The sequence below is a fragment of the Cervus elaphus genome, chromosome 13 (assembly GCF_910594005.1).
Source record: "Cervus elaphus chromosome 13, mCerEla1.1, whole genome shotgun sequence".
In the NCBI taxonomy this organism is placed as follows: Eukaryota; Metazoa; Chordata; class Mammalia; order Artiodactyla; family Cervidae; genus Cervus; species Cervus elaphus.
In genome coordinates this window covers 26,133,508-26,146,687 of record NC_057827.1, presented here as the reverse complement: position 1 = coordinate 26,146,687, position 13,180 = coordinate 26,133,508, and the positions used below count along the sequence as shown (strand labels likewise).

The following is a 13,180-nucleotide window of genomic DNA, read 5'->3' as shown; positions in this document are numbered from 1 at the left end:
AGATTGATTATATTCTTTGCAGCCAAAGATGGAGAAGCTCTATACAGTCATCAAAAAGACCTGGAGCTGACTGTGGCTCTGATCATGAACTCCTTATTGCAAAATTCAGGCTTGAATTGAAGAAATGAGGGAAAACCACTAGATAATTCAGGTATGACCTAAATCAAATCCCATATGATCATCCAATGGAGGTTATGAAGAGATTCAAGGGATTAGATCTAGTAGACAAAGTGCCTGAAGAACCGTGGATGGAGGTTCACAACACTGCACAGGAGGCAGTGACCAAAACCATCCCAAAGAAAAAGAGAGGCAAGAAGCCCACGCACTGCGACTACAGAGCAGCCCCCACTTGCTGCAACTAGAGAAGAGCACGCGGCAACAAAGACGCAGCACAGCCATAAATAAAAAATACATCTTTTTAAAAATCAAATAAGAAAGATAGTGTCTGATGCTCTCAAGCAAACTACAGGTGTTTGAAAAGGACCAGACAAGCCCACAGGGCAGAGCAGAAGGGAATTCTTTGTTGTGCTGGGAGCAGGTGTGGGAGGGGTCAGGTAGGAGATGGGGTTGGAGATGAGCCTTGAAGGACAAGCCGGCTTTTGAGACGCCAAAAGGGCAAAGAGGAGGCTACAACTACTCAAGTCACACAAGCAAGCAAGAAGTGAGCTTTTTCCCTATCAAACTGTCAAATACTAGCAACAGACAACACTTTTGGTAGGAGTATAAACTGGCAAAAGACAATTTAGCAGTGTAAAGTATCTCTAAATGTTCATGCTCTTTGATTTAGCAGTTCAAATTACATAAACTTCTCCTGAAGAGAAATCATCGTATTTTGTATCAAGTGCATATATTACATTCTCAAAAAAGTTTAAGAGTAATGATGGTGTGGCAAAAGATATTTAATTATATGGAGAGTCCCCACAACATTGTTTATAACAGTCAAATATTGTCAGCAAGTAGTTAAGGTCTATCCCTATACGACATAATGCTATGAAGGATTTAAAATAATAGAAGTACACTAGTTGACACGGAATGTGTTAACATAAGTTTTAAGAAAGGTTTCAGAAAAATGTACTATAATAACCCATCATTTGTTTTTAAATGTACATATAGCCACAGAAAAATGACAAGAAGGATATGCAACAAAAAAATTCAGTGATTTTCTCTGAGTGGTAAAATAACAGACAATTTTTATTTTGACTTATTTGTATTTTTTTGGTACATTTTGACTTATTTGTATTTTCTAGCTTTCTAAAGTGAACCTGCATCATTTTCACATTGAGGAAAACATAAATTATGTAAATTTTCTAAGATATCTGAATCAAAATGTTGTCTTTTTTATGGTACTACCCCTGATAGCTCAGTAGGTAAAGAATCTGCCTGCAATGGAGGAGACCTGGGTTCGACCCCTGGGTTGGGAAGATCCCCTGGAGAAGGGAAAGGCTACCCGCTCCAGTATTCTGGCCCGGAGAATCCCATGGACTGTGTAGCCCATGGGGTTGAAAAGAGTCGGTCACAACTGAGTGGCTTTCACTGCACCTCACTTCACTCCTCAAATACAGTACGTTTTGTGAGATGACAGTGAATGTCACTGCTCAGTCAACTTTACACATTTCCTTGAAAGGGCAGAAGTAACTGCAGGAAGGAAGAGAGGAAAGCAGATTGTCCTAGCAGAGTCCAATATCAATACTTCACTGTGGTTTCAACACCAACAGGGGCACACCTTTCCCGAGACCATTTTACTGGAAACACCCCTTTCCTCACAGAGGGGTCATTTTTCAGCAAACAGATCTTTAAATATTTCCTGATCATCTACAAAGAGAAGTATGCCCTCTTCATTTCACACCTCTTGCCTACCCTTTCAGGAAACCAACAGGCAAAGCTTAGATTAAAATTCCAAGGAGGGGACTTCCCTGTTGGTCGAGGGGTTAAGACTCCACACTTACAATGCAGGGGGCATGGGTTTGATCCCTGGTCGGGGGCCAAGAGGCAACTACTGAAGTCAGTGTGACACGACGCGATCCTGTGCACCACAACAAAAGACTCCACAACCCCACATGATGCAACGAAGATCCCACGTGCTGCAACTACGACCCAGAGCAGCCAAATAAATAAATATTAAAACAAAAAGAATTCAGGGGAAGTTCAGGCTGCCAGTCCAGCCCACAGCCCACTCTGAAGTGCACTGACTCTCCAAAGGGGCCTCAAGGTTCTCCTGGTGAGTGATAACAGACCCAAACAGGAAAGGCCTCAGAGGCAAATAACAATCAATTTCTTAGGTCTTCATCAGTGACTAAGAACTACACCATGGTAACCTATTAGTTGAGGTGTTAAGAGATAAAATGTGGTGTTCATAAACAAAATTAGATGTTACTACAGTTAAGCAGTGTTTTAAAAAAACATTTTGTAGAAATGTAAGGAAAACAAGTTACATCATGAACCAGAATATACAGATACACATAACTGAAGCACCAGTTTCACAATAGTATTTATTCTTACTACAGGGGGCACTTCTTTATTTTATATTCTGTTTCATTTAAAAATAACCCAGGGATTTCCCTGGTGGTCCCGCGGTTAAGATTTCACCTTCCACTACATGGGGTACAGGTTCGACCCCTGGTCAGGGGAGGCTAAGATCCAACATGCCTTGAGGCCAAAAACCAAAACATAAACCAGGAGCAATGCTGTAACAAATTCAATAAAGACTTCAACAAAACAAAAAATAAAATAATTTAAAACAGTTTTTAAGATAATCACACTCTTTTCGACCCTGACCCCTCCCCCTGAATCTGGGCAGGGTCAAGACTGTTTCAAACAACAGAGAATACATGCTCTCTGGGCACTTCCTTTAGCAACCTTCTCTCTTGTAAAACCAGCCACCATGCTGTGAGAAGTCCCAACCACATGGAGAGGCTACATGCAGGCGCTCTGGTGCTCTGCTCAACCCCAGTGGGTCCCCACTGGGGACCTTCATGGCATCCCAGCCCCGAGATCAGATATGCAGGTGAAAGAGACTTCAAAGCATTCTAAATTCCAGTCATTTGAATCACTCCCTGCCATCTGAGGCCCCAGGCCTCCTGGAATAGAGACAATCTACTCCCTATCATGCCTGTCTAAATACCTGCTCCCAGAATCCATGAGTATAAGAAAACGACTGTCGTTGAATGCCACTAAGTTTGGGGTGGGTTGGTCACAGCCATAATAACTAGAACAACAGTGCTGGGCATAACCTGCAAACTCGATGTCATGATCCATCTGGGCAGACTGACTATCACTGGTTCAGAGGACACTGACTGAGTACCGGAAGCCTGGCATGCAACCAGACAAAGTTCCTGCTGAGTCTGTGCACACCCAGACAGGCTGAAATTTCTACAACTGGGAGCAAATGGGGTGGATGGGGTGGGGTAAGGTAGACAGTGGAGTGCTGGACCCCACATAAATGTGCCAGCATCAGAAAGCTTTCCGATTCACTGGGGCCAAACTCTGAAACACGGTGAATGATGCTGAAAGCTGGATCATGTTGTTCTCGTCTGAGTCTTCAGGTGTTCCCAGCTTCCGAGGGACGGTGCACTGCCACTGCATAACAGCTGCCAGAACGGATACTTATGGGTCTCCACAAAAATGGTTTGGTCTAAAAGCTGCCTATTTACTTATATCCACTTTCAATGCTGTCAAAGCCCTATGGTTTCAGACTCTTCTGTCAGTGTATAACTTCTATCTAAATATAAACTCAGATCAATCTGTTAAGGATTAGCAGATTCTTAAAAAGACAGGGTGGGGATGAAAGCATTTCTGATGAATGGAGAGTGTCCAGCGGGTCTGGGGCCAGAGATTTTAACTGTCATTGGGCTTTTCTTTAATTGGGCTTTTCTTTCTTTAAATGTTATACTAATATTACAGTACTGCCTCTGAGGAGAAAAGCAGGAAATTCATGAGTAGCACAGGACTGCCAGGAAGGACAGCCTGAGATGGGAAGTGTGAGGAAACCTCCCAGGGAGGGGCAGCAAGTTCAGCACACCCTCCTCATGGAAGCAGGTCCTCTCAAGGGACTGGCCTCGGGGGAGTGCGCCTTGAAAGCAAAGGTCCAGATGAGAGAAGTAGTGGGAGTAGGGGCTGAGGGGCTCTCAAGTCACAATTCAGGTGACTTCAAGGGGAGCAGGTCTGATGCAGGTCTTACGGTGGTCTTGGGATATGAAGAGTCTGTCTATATTACATTCTCAGTGACTGCAAAACCAAGAACACACACATCTGAGCTTGAGACAGTGGAAGGTCAACCAGAAAGGTAAACTGGAAACCAGTGAAGAAGCCTAAACTAACTTAACTGATTTATACATGTCTTCCCCTAACCTCTAAAGGAAAATGTTGTACGGTTATTACCTGAGATAAATCTGGTTTGAGTCCTTTTATCTTTATTTTAATCTAGATGTACTGCTGTTTGATTAATTCTTTTTTTTTTCCATTTATTTTTATTAGTTGGAGGCTAGTTACTTTACAATATTGTAGTGGCTTCTGCCATACATTGACATGAATCAGCCATGGATTTACATGTATTCCCCATCCCGATCCCCCTCACCCCTCCCTCTCCACCCGATCCCTCTGGGTCTTCCCAGTGCACCAGGCCCGAGCACTTGTCTCATGCATCCCACCTGGGCTGGTGATCTGTTTCACCCTAGATAATATACATGTTTCGATGCTGTTCCCTCAAAACATCCCACCCTCACCTTCTCCCACAGAGTCCAAAAGTCTGTTCTGTACATCTGTGTCTCTTTTTCTGTTTTGCATATAGGGTTATCATTACCATCTTTCTAAATTCCATATATATGTGTTAGTATACTGTAATGGTCTTTATCTTTCTGGCTTACTTCACTCTGTATAATGGGCTCCAGTTTCATCCATCTCATTAGAACTGATTCAAATGAATTCTTTTTAATGGCTGCGTAATATTCCATGGTGTATGTTCCAATTTTAGTATATGTGCTGCTGAAGCGAGCACTGATTAATTCTTTAACGTGTAATAAGCACAGGTCACTGGGTATTTGAAACACTGTCTGGAGCAACTGGTAAATAAACTGAAGTCACTGGAGATGAGAGCAGGCACCGAGCACAGCTGCAGGCCCACCCACACACGTAAGCCAGCGGGCACCAGCACGAGGCAGACAGAAGCACAGAAAAAGGCCTGCTTTTTACTTGGCATGTCGGTACTCAGTAAGAATCCACAGGAAAATGAAATACATGGACAAAGAGGCTGGGAAATTTGGGGAAACTGGGAAAGAATGAGGACAAACTAGTTTCTTTTAACCTCTTATACTACGTGCAGAAGGGAGCAAAAAGGAAGTTAACAAAAACAGAAGCCTGAGCAGCATGAGGAGATGGGACTGTGGCCTGCATAGACACTAGCTGGTCATTAAGAAACAACTCATTCACCTGCATGGAACTTGGCAGCTACTGCTGCTTAGTCACTAAGTCTTGTCTGACCCTTTGTGACCCCATGGACTGTAGCCCACCAGGCTCCTCTGTCCATGGGATTCTCCAGGCAAGGACACTGGAATGAGTTGCCATGCCGTCCCCCAGGAAATCTGGCCAACCCAGGGATCAAACCCGTGTCTCTTACGTCTCCTGCATTGGCAGATGGGTTCTTTACCACTGAGACACCTCCTCAGCCTAAGGAACTTGGCTAAGTTCAAACTAAGAAAGAGTCTTGTGACATCAGAAAAAGATTCAACATGGGCTAACAAAGGAAGGCTGTCTGTTAGGGAAGAAATCACAAACTAGAGCAAACTCACTGAGGAGATGGCAATTCCATACAGTTCAACCAAATGTGTGCCAGGCATTGTGCCCAGGATGCAAAGACACTGTCCCTCCCTGAAGGAGGTTACAGGGTCCTGGAGAGAAGGACAGACAGACAATGATGATATACAGTGTGCAGCAAAGGGGGCTACAGGAAGAAGAAACGATGTCAGCAAAGACTTACTGACCACCCTTTGGAAACTCGAGCAAACGGCACTCTCCACTAACCTTCAGGCATCTGTGGAAACTGTGGACAGCCAGTTCCAGCACACATCCACAGTCAACCTTGGCAGACGATATGTCACCTTCCCTGAAGGTTGTCCATGCGCTCCTGCTGCCCAGCTTAATCCCTGCTAAACTCCCCCTCCTTCCCTGAACAACTGGGACAGTCACCCCCCTTCCCTCCACCAACTACGTCCTGCTGTCACCTGGTGGTGTCAACAGCCAGGCAGACAGCACTTCCAGCAACTCCAAGTTCCCTGACAACCCCCTGACCTCTACCTCCACCCTACTCCACGCTGGCCTCTCATCACCCACAACTGTCCCACAGTGAAGTGCCAAACTCCAATATCCTTTTTCTCTGACATATACCTACACTGCCAGCTCTCTGGAACACTTATTCCTCCTCTTATAATTCTCTGACTTCTGGTCCTGTCACTCTTCCTTCTCAATTCACCACCTCCCATCCTGTACAGACAACATGGTCCATTACACAGACCACCGCTCCACAGTTCTACACTCCCAACCCACCTTCTGGGCTCCCACCTCCTCCTGCCTTTCCAACACAGTACGTGGCAAAGCCACACGCCCCAATCAGTGCAGCTGCTCATTTCCTCTATTTCTACACCTGGGCTGCTGGAGAAAACCACACAGCCTTACAGAATGAGGCCACCAGAAATACAAGATCTCTACCCTCAGATGCCTGGAAGCATTTCTGCGAGCCCAGCCAGCTCTTATTCCTCCCAACGCTTTCCCTATCCAGGGGTGTCATCAAGGTCTGTACCCTCTCACTCTCAGGATATGTCTTCTTCACTTTCAAGATATGACCTTGCTCCTATTTCGTAAGAAAAATGAGGCAATCAGGCAACAACTCTCATATTTGAGCCTACTCTTAATCTATACAAAAAAAAAATGATGTTCACTTCCACACTCACATTGTTCCTTCCAATGCCTTCCTAAAAGAAAAGTCCATCCTCCTGCTCAGAGCCCAACCAGAGGACCCTCTGCCTTAATCATTAATCTCTCTACTGACTTATTCTCTTTTGCATGTTAACATGCTCATAAATAGCTCTCACTTTAAAAAGAAAAAAAAAAAAAGAACAAACCTTCCCTTGAGCCCTTTGGCTATAATTCCATGACATGCTACCATGCCACACAGCCCTCTGAACGAAGCAACCTCAACTAGCTTAATCTACGTGACACAGAACCAACCAACCAGACACAGCTCCACAAACGAAGACATGGCTGTCTGGACCATCATCTGGTGCTGGAGCTCAGAGGACAGCAGACAGGCAGAGGCAGCTCAGTGCCCATCCAGGCAGCAGCGGGGAGAAATGGACCCGACCAGTCCTCTCTATGGGCTTCCCTGGTGCCTCAGCAGTAAAGAATCCGCCTGCAATGCAGGGGTTCAATCCCTGGGTGGGGAAGGAAAGGGCAACCCACTCCAGCATTCTTTCTGGAGAATTCCAAGAACAGAGGGGTCTGACATGCTCGAGTCCATAGGGTTGCGAAAAGTCGGACACAATTGAGCGACTGAACAGCAACAAAGTCCTCTCTAGGGAAGTATAACAGAACCACCAAGTGCCCATGTGCATGGACCACTGTTGAGATCTGCTTGCTCTTTTCCATAAAGCTGCTGTACCTCTCAACTAGAAAGGCATGAAACAGACCTGGAGTAGCTGAAAAACAAAACATCAAAATATGCTGGCCGGCATTTACACTCACCACTTGTTAATCCTCATGGTAACTCTTTCAGGCAAAAATCATTAACGGGTAATAAAACTGACTGGTGAAAGTTCAATGAAAAAAAGGGGTATTTCAGTTCAGTTCAGTTGCTCAGTCGTGTCTGACTCTTTGCGACCCCATGAATCACAGCACGCCAGGCCTCCCTGTCCATCACCAACTCCCGGAGCTTACTCAAACTCATGTCCATCGAGTCGGTGATGCCATCCAGCCATCTCATCCTCTGTCATCCCCTTCTCTTTCTGCTCCCAATCCCTCCCACCATCAGGGTCTTTCCCAATGAGCTTACATAGCTTCAAAGTACTTGCCCAGAGATCCATTTCAAAGGCAGAACTTAGTTAGGGGGCCCAGCAGATACCATGTTAATCAAGGAAGCACAGTGAGCAGCTTCCATAATGGAACAAGAGCATAATGTGCCCTCCGATACGATGCACTGAGGAGGCCACAACATCACTTGTGGTAGTACTCCAACAAAAACGTATGATCTGAATCCATGAGAAAACATCAGACAAACCTAAAAGAACAATTCTACAAAGTAAGTTGCTGTACTCTTCAAAAATGCCTGGATCCCAATAGCCAGCTACCAAGGGACTGTCTCAGACTGAAGGCTAAAGAGACATGACAACTATATGTGTGATCCTGGGCTGGATCCTAGATCAGAAAATATAATAACTTTCTCTTTGGCTACAGAGGAAAGTAGTGAGAAAACTGATGAAATCTGAATAACATCTATGGATTAGATAAAAGTATTGTAACAACATTAATCTCATTATTTTAATAACTGGATTGATTATAGAAAATGTCTTTCAGAAAGAAAAACAAGCCGCATATTAACGCATATATGCAATCTAGAAAGATGGTACTGATGAACCTACATGAAGGGCAGCGATGGAGATGCAGACATAGAGGACAGACTTGTGGACACCATAGGGAAAGGAGAGGGAGGAACTAATTGACAGAGTAACATTGAAACATACCCTACCATATGCAAAATAGATAAGCCAGTGGGAATTTGCATATGACACAGGGAGCTCAAACCTGGTGCTCTGTGACAACCTAGAAGGATGGGATAGGGTGGGAAGTTGGAGGGAGGTTCAACAGGGAGGGGACACACACACACATCCCTATGGCTGATTCGTGATCAATGACAGAAACTAACACTGCTGTAAAGCAATTATCTGCCAATTAAAAATATAATTTAAAAAGTTAAGGGAAAAAAAGAAAATGTCTTTGCTTTTAGGAAACACACTGAAGTATTCTGGGGTAAAAGGGTGTCATATCCACAACTTACTTTCAACTGGTTCTGAAAATAACAGCAATATGGATGCAGAGAATTAATTATAAAAACACATGCTAAAATGTCAACATTTGGGGCATCTGAATGAAGAGTATGCAGAACTTCTTTGTACTATATTTTTTACAACTTTTCTGTAAGTCTGAAATTATTTGTTATTTTAAAATTTGTGTTTGTTTTTTGTAAAAAAAAAAAAGCCCAGAGTTGTGAGAAGTATAAGGAAAAACTAGCCAAAACCACAATCGTAGTGAAGGACTTCAAAATGCCACCCTTGTTTGGCAGATTAGGCACATACAAAATAAACACAGACACAGGATTCAGAAGATTAATAACCCCTTGATTTAACTGACATACTTAGAACTTTGTACCTAAACAGAGAACATACATTATTTGCAAATGACCATGACCATCTAAATAAAGGGACAATAATGAGCCTCCTTCCTTGACTCACAACTGACTTCAGCGGTAGCTCCATCTGTGGCGTGGGTCATCACCTACAGAGTGCCAAGAGAAAGGGGCTCAGGAAGAATTCTAGACACTCCAGAGAAAACCCCCCCAGCAGCACTGTAAAGATCCAAGAAGAGCCTCTTAAAAATTTTTCATTATGAAAACTTTCAAACATACACAAAAATAAAGAATGGTATAAAGAACCTCCACATCACTCAGATTCAATAATTATCATAATTTGGACACACCTACTATATCTATGCCTTTTCTGTTATGGTATTTTAAGGCAAATCTATGACATTTTTCACCCCTAAAGATTTGTGTGTCTACTTTTCTACCCCAAAATTCCATTTTCATGTCTAACAAAATTAAAAATATTCTATTAGTATCTATCATCCATTCACGTGTCCCTGACACAAGAGCTTTTAACTCCTAAGTTTCTCACACCAAGACCTTCAGCCCAGAATGGTGGACCAACAGTGAAATGACTGCCTCAGAGGGCAGCCTCTTTAGACAAAGGCTCAGAGAGCCTGGACCACTACCACCCAACTAACTATGCTGCTGAGACTCATATAAAACAATTTCTAAGTAACACAAATGCATGAAAATCTAATTTTATTTATTTATTAAAAAAAATTATTGAGGGGACTTTCCTGGTGGTCCATTTAAGACTCTGTGCTTTCAATGGAGGGGGCCTGTGTTTGATCCCTGATCACAGAACTAAGATCCCACTTCCGTGCAGCATAGGCAAAAAAAATTTTTACTGAATGAAAATCTGTTTTTAAGTGGGGGAAAATATTTTCACTGTAGAGTCAAAGAGTAAATGTCCTTAATGTAAAGGGTGCTTATCTCCCAAAATAAGAATGATCAAAGAATGTAAAATATTAGCAAAGAAAGAACTATCAATTCTCAAAAAGATACATGAAAACTATTCAGTCTTACAGTAATCAAATGAATGCATATTAAAATAATGACTTGCTATGTGTCATCTAAATTAGCAAAAATTTCTTGAAAAAAAATTCAGTGATAGCAAAAATATGGCTCTGTAAGTGGGTACAATCTTTCTGGAAGGCAGCTATGCTCACCACTATACCACCAATGTTGCTCTGTAAGTGGGTACAATCTTTCTGGAGCACAATTTTTTCCAATATGTTCCAAAACTCTTATTCTATTTCCAGGAACTGTGCTAAAACAATCACAAGAAGACTTCCCTGGAGGTTCAGGGGGTAAGAATTCACCTTGCAGCACAGGGGACAGGGTCAATCCCTGGTCCAGAAAGATCCCACATGCCACTGAGCAGCTAAGCCCAAGTGCCTCAGCTACTGAAGCCCTCCCCCCCATGCTCCGCAAGAGAGGCACCAGTGAGAGAAGCCTGTGCACTGCCATGAAGGGGCCTGCTCACCGCAACTAGGCCAAGTCCAGGCACAGCAACAAAGACCCAGAGCAGCCAAAAATAATCAGTGCATTTCCAATAAAAGGAATCATGAGAGATATACACCTAACTACATAAATAAGAATTCAAAGCAGTATTACTTATTTCTAGTACCAAAAAGAAGATGTGGGGAAGAAGTGCTGAAACATCTCAATGCCCAATAAGAGACTGGTTAACTAAATTGTGGCATTAAAACAAAAGTACTAGAGATTGGTGCTGCTCAAAGAGTGGCCCACGGACCCGCTGCTACTAGCTCACAATGAAATAAAGACTTTGAGCCAGAATGTGAATCAACCACAAAAAATTTTTAACAGCAGGATATTCTCAGCGAAGAAATCAGTGTGTTGATTTACACCTGGCACAAACTCCTGACCTTGTCCCGAGACAACTAGAAATGGTTTGCCTACGTGACTACCTGAACAGCACCACTACAGACTCGACCTCCCAAAATCATATCCCAAGGTTGCCCACATCTGTCCATATCTACTGCTACCACCAAACCCAAACTACCTCTGTGATTGGACTTAGCCTTCTGCTACTTATGTGTCCCCTATAATCCATTTTCCACTCAGCAGCCAAAGTAATTGGGGCTTTTCTTCCCCCAGCTTCATTCAGATAGAATCAAAATGATCATTTTGAAATGCCCATCAAACCAGGCTTATTCAAGATACACTGCAAATACATTTAAAAATCTTGAAAAAAAGTTTTTTTCTAGAAACAAACAGAAATTTATAAAAGCACACAAAACCAGAACAGGACAATAACCATAGTAAAAATTGAAAAGGTTATAGAACTAGCACTAGCAAAGGTTCTAGAGTGTGGCAGGGACGTCTCACACTCACCCGTATCTGGTTCTCTCTCTTGGCACACAAAAGGATTACTCTTCCCACTCCATGCAATGAGGCCATAAAGCTAGTTCTACCCCAGAGACTGCGCACTAAGTGACGATGTCGGCGAGGCACGTACTGGATGGTGGGCAAGGCACCGCTGTCTTCTGCACCTACCACAGAAAGCCTTGAACGAGGTGCCGAGATGGCAATGACAAGACGGGAGAGCCCCTGAGGTTTCATTTTTAAACATCATTCATCTTTTTTCCTATACAATTGTTTTTAAAATTAGAATTATACAGTAACAGTATCTACTATTTTTTTTAATAATTTTATTTATTTATTTTGGCTGTGCTGGGTCTTCATGGCTGCTCAGGCTTTTCTCTAACTGTGGCGAGCAGAGGCTACTCTCTAGTTGCAGTGTGCAGGCTTCTCATTGCAGTGGCTTCTCTTGTGAAACACAGACTCTAAAGCACAGGCTCTGCAGTTGTGGTACACAGGCTTAGATGTTCCAAAGCACGGGGGATCTTCCTGGATCAGGGATCAACCCCATGTCTCCTGCACTGGCAGGCAGATTCTTTACCACTGAGTCACCAAGAAAGCCTCTACTATTTTTTAAATCACTTAAATATAGTATATATTTTCACATATTTGAAAACAGCCATTGAAATTTCACCAACTATTGAGAAAATGATTAGATACTATACTATAAAGTTGAGAGCAGCAGAGATGATCACATTTATTACAACCATCCTTGAGTATATTCTTATCCCACTTTGAAAGGAATAACAAATAAAAAATTTTTCCATGTAATTTCCTTCCAGTGTTCCTTTTCTCAATGTAAAAGTCTGCTAAAGTTTAAGGAAGAAAATGGAGGAAAAACAAGAAATTTCCTGAGAAACTAGAAATAAGATACTATATTATATTAAAAACAAAACACTCTCTTTTCTATTTTACACTGCACTGGAGATACTATCTAATGTAACCGGTAAGAGACTGCAATTAGTGATCTAAGAACTGGGAAAGAAGACGTAAAACAATACACATAATATCATAGTATTATCAAAGACTTCATGTAAAAAAAATATTATTAATCAGAATATTTAGCAGGTTATACAATAAACATACCAAAAACCAATGGGCTTCATTTACAGGAAAGTCAGTTATAAAATACAATCAAAAAAGAAAACACTACTTATAAAAGCAAAAAAAAAAAATTTAAACTTAAGCTTAATAAAACCCTCTATGCAGAGAAGTATAAAAGCATTCCTGAGGGTCTTCCCTGGTGGTCCATGGACAGAGGAGCCTGGCGGGCTGCAGCTCGCAGAGTCAGACACGACTGAGCACACGTGCGCACACACCAGTGGTTAGGACTCGGCTTTCAGTGCTGGAGCCCAGGTTCAATATTCGGTCAGGGAACTAAGATCCCAC

At 42.7% G+C, this 13,180-nt stretch overlaps 1 protein-coding gene and 1 long non-coding RNA gene across 4 annotated transcripts in view; both read right to left on the bottom strand.

Moving 5' to 3' along the window:
• Positions 1-13,180, bottom strand: part of PDE8A (phosphodiesterase 8A) — a 146,179-nt gene that overhangs the window by 99,269 nt on the left and 33,730 nt on the right. The gene's annotated exons all lie outside the window — the stretch shown is intronic.
• LOC122706990 overlaps positions 10,978-13,180 on the bottom strand; it is a 17,340-nt gene continuing 15,137 nt past the window's right edge. Inside the window, exon 5 of the long non-coding RNA XR_006344542.1 lies at positions 10,978-10,988. This is a non-coding gene — a long non-coding RNA (uncharacterized LOC122706990). The remainder of the gene's footprint in view (positions 10,989-13,180) is intronic.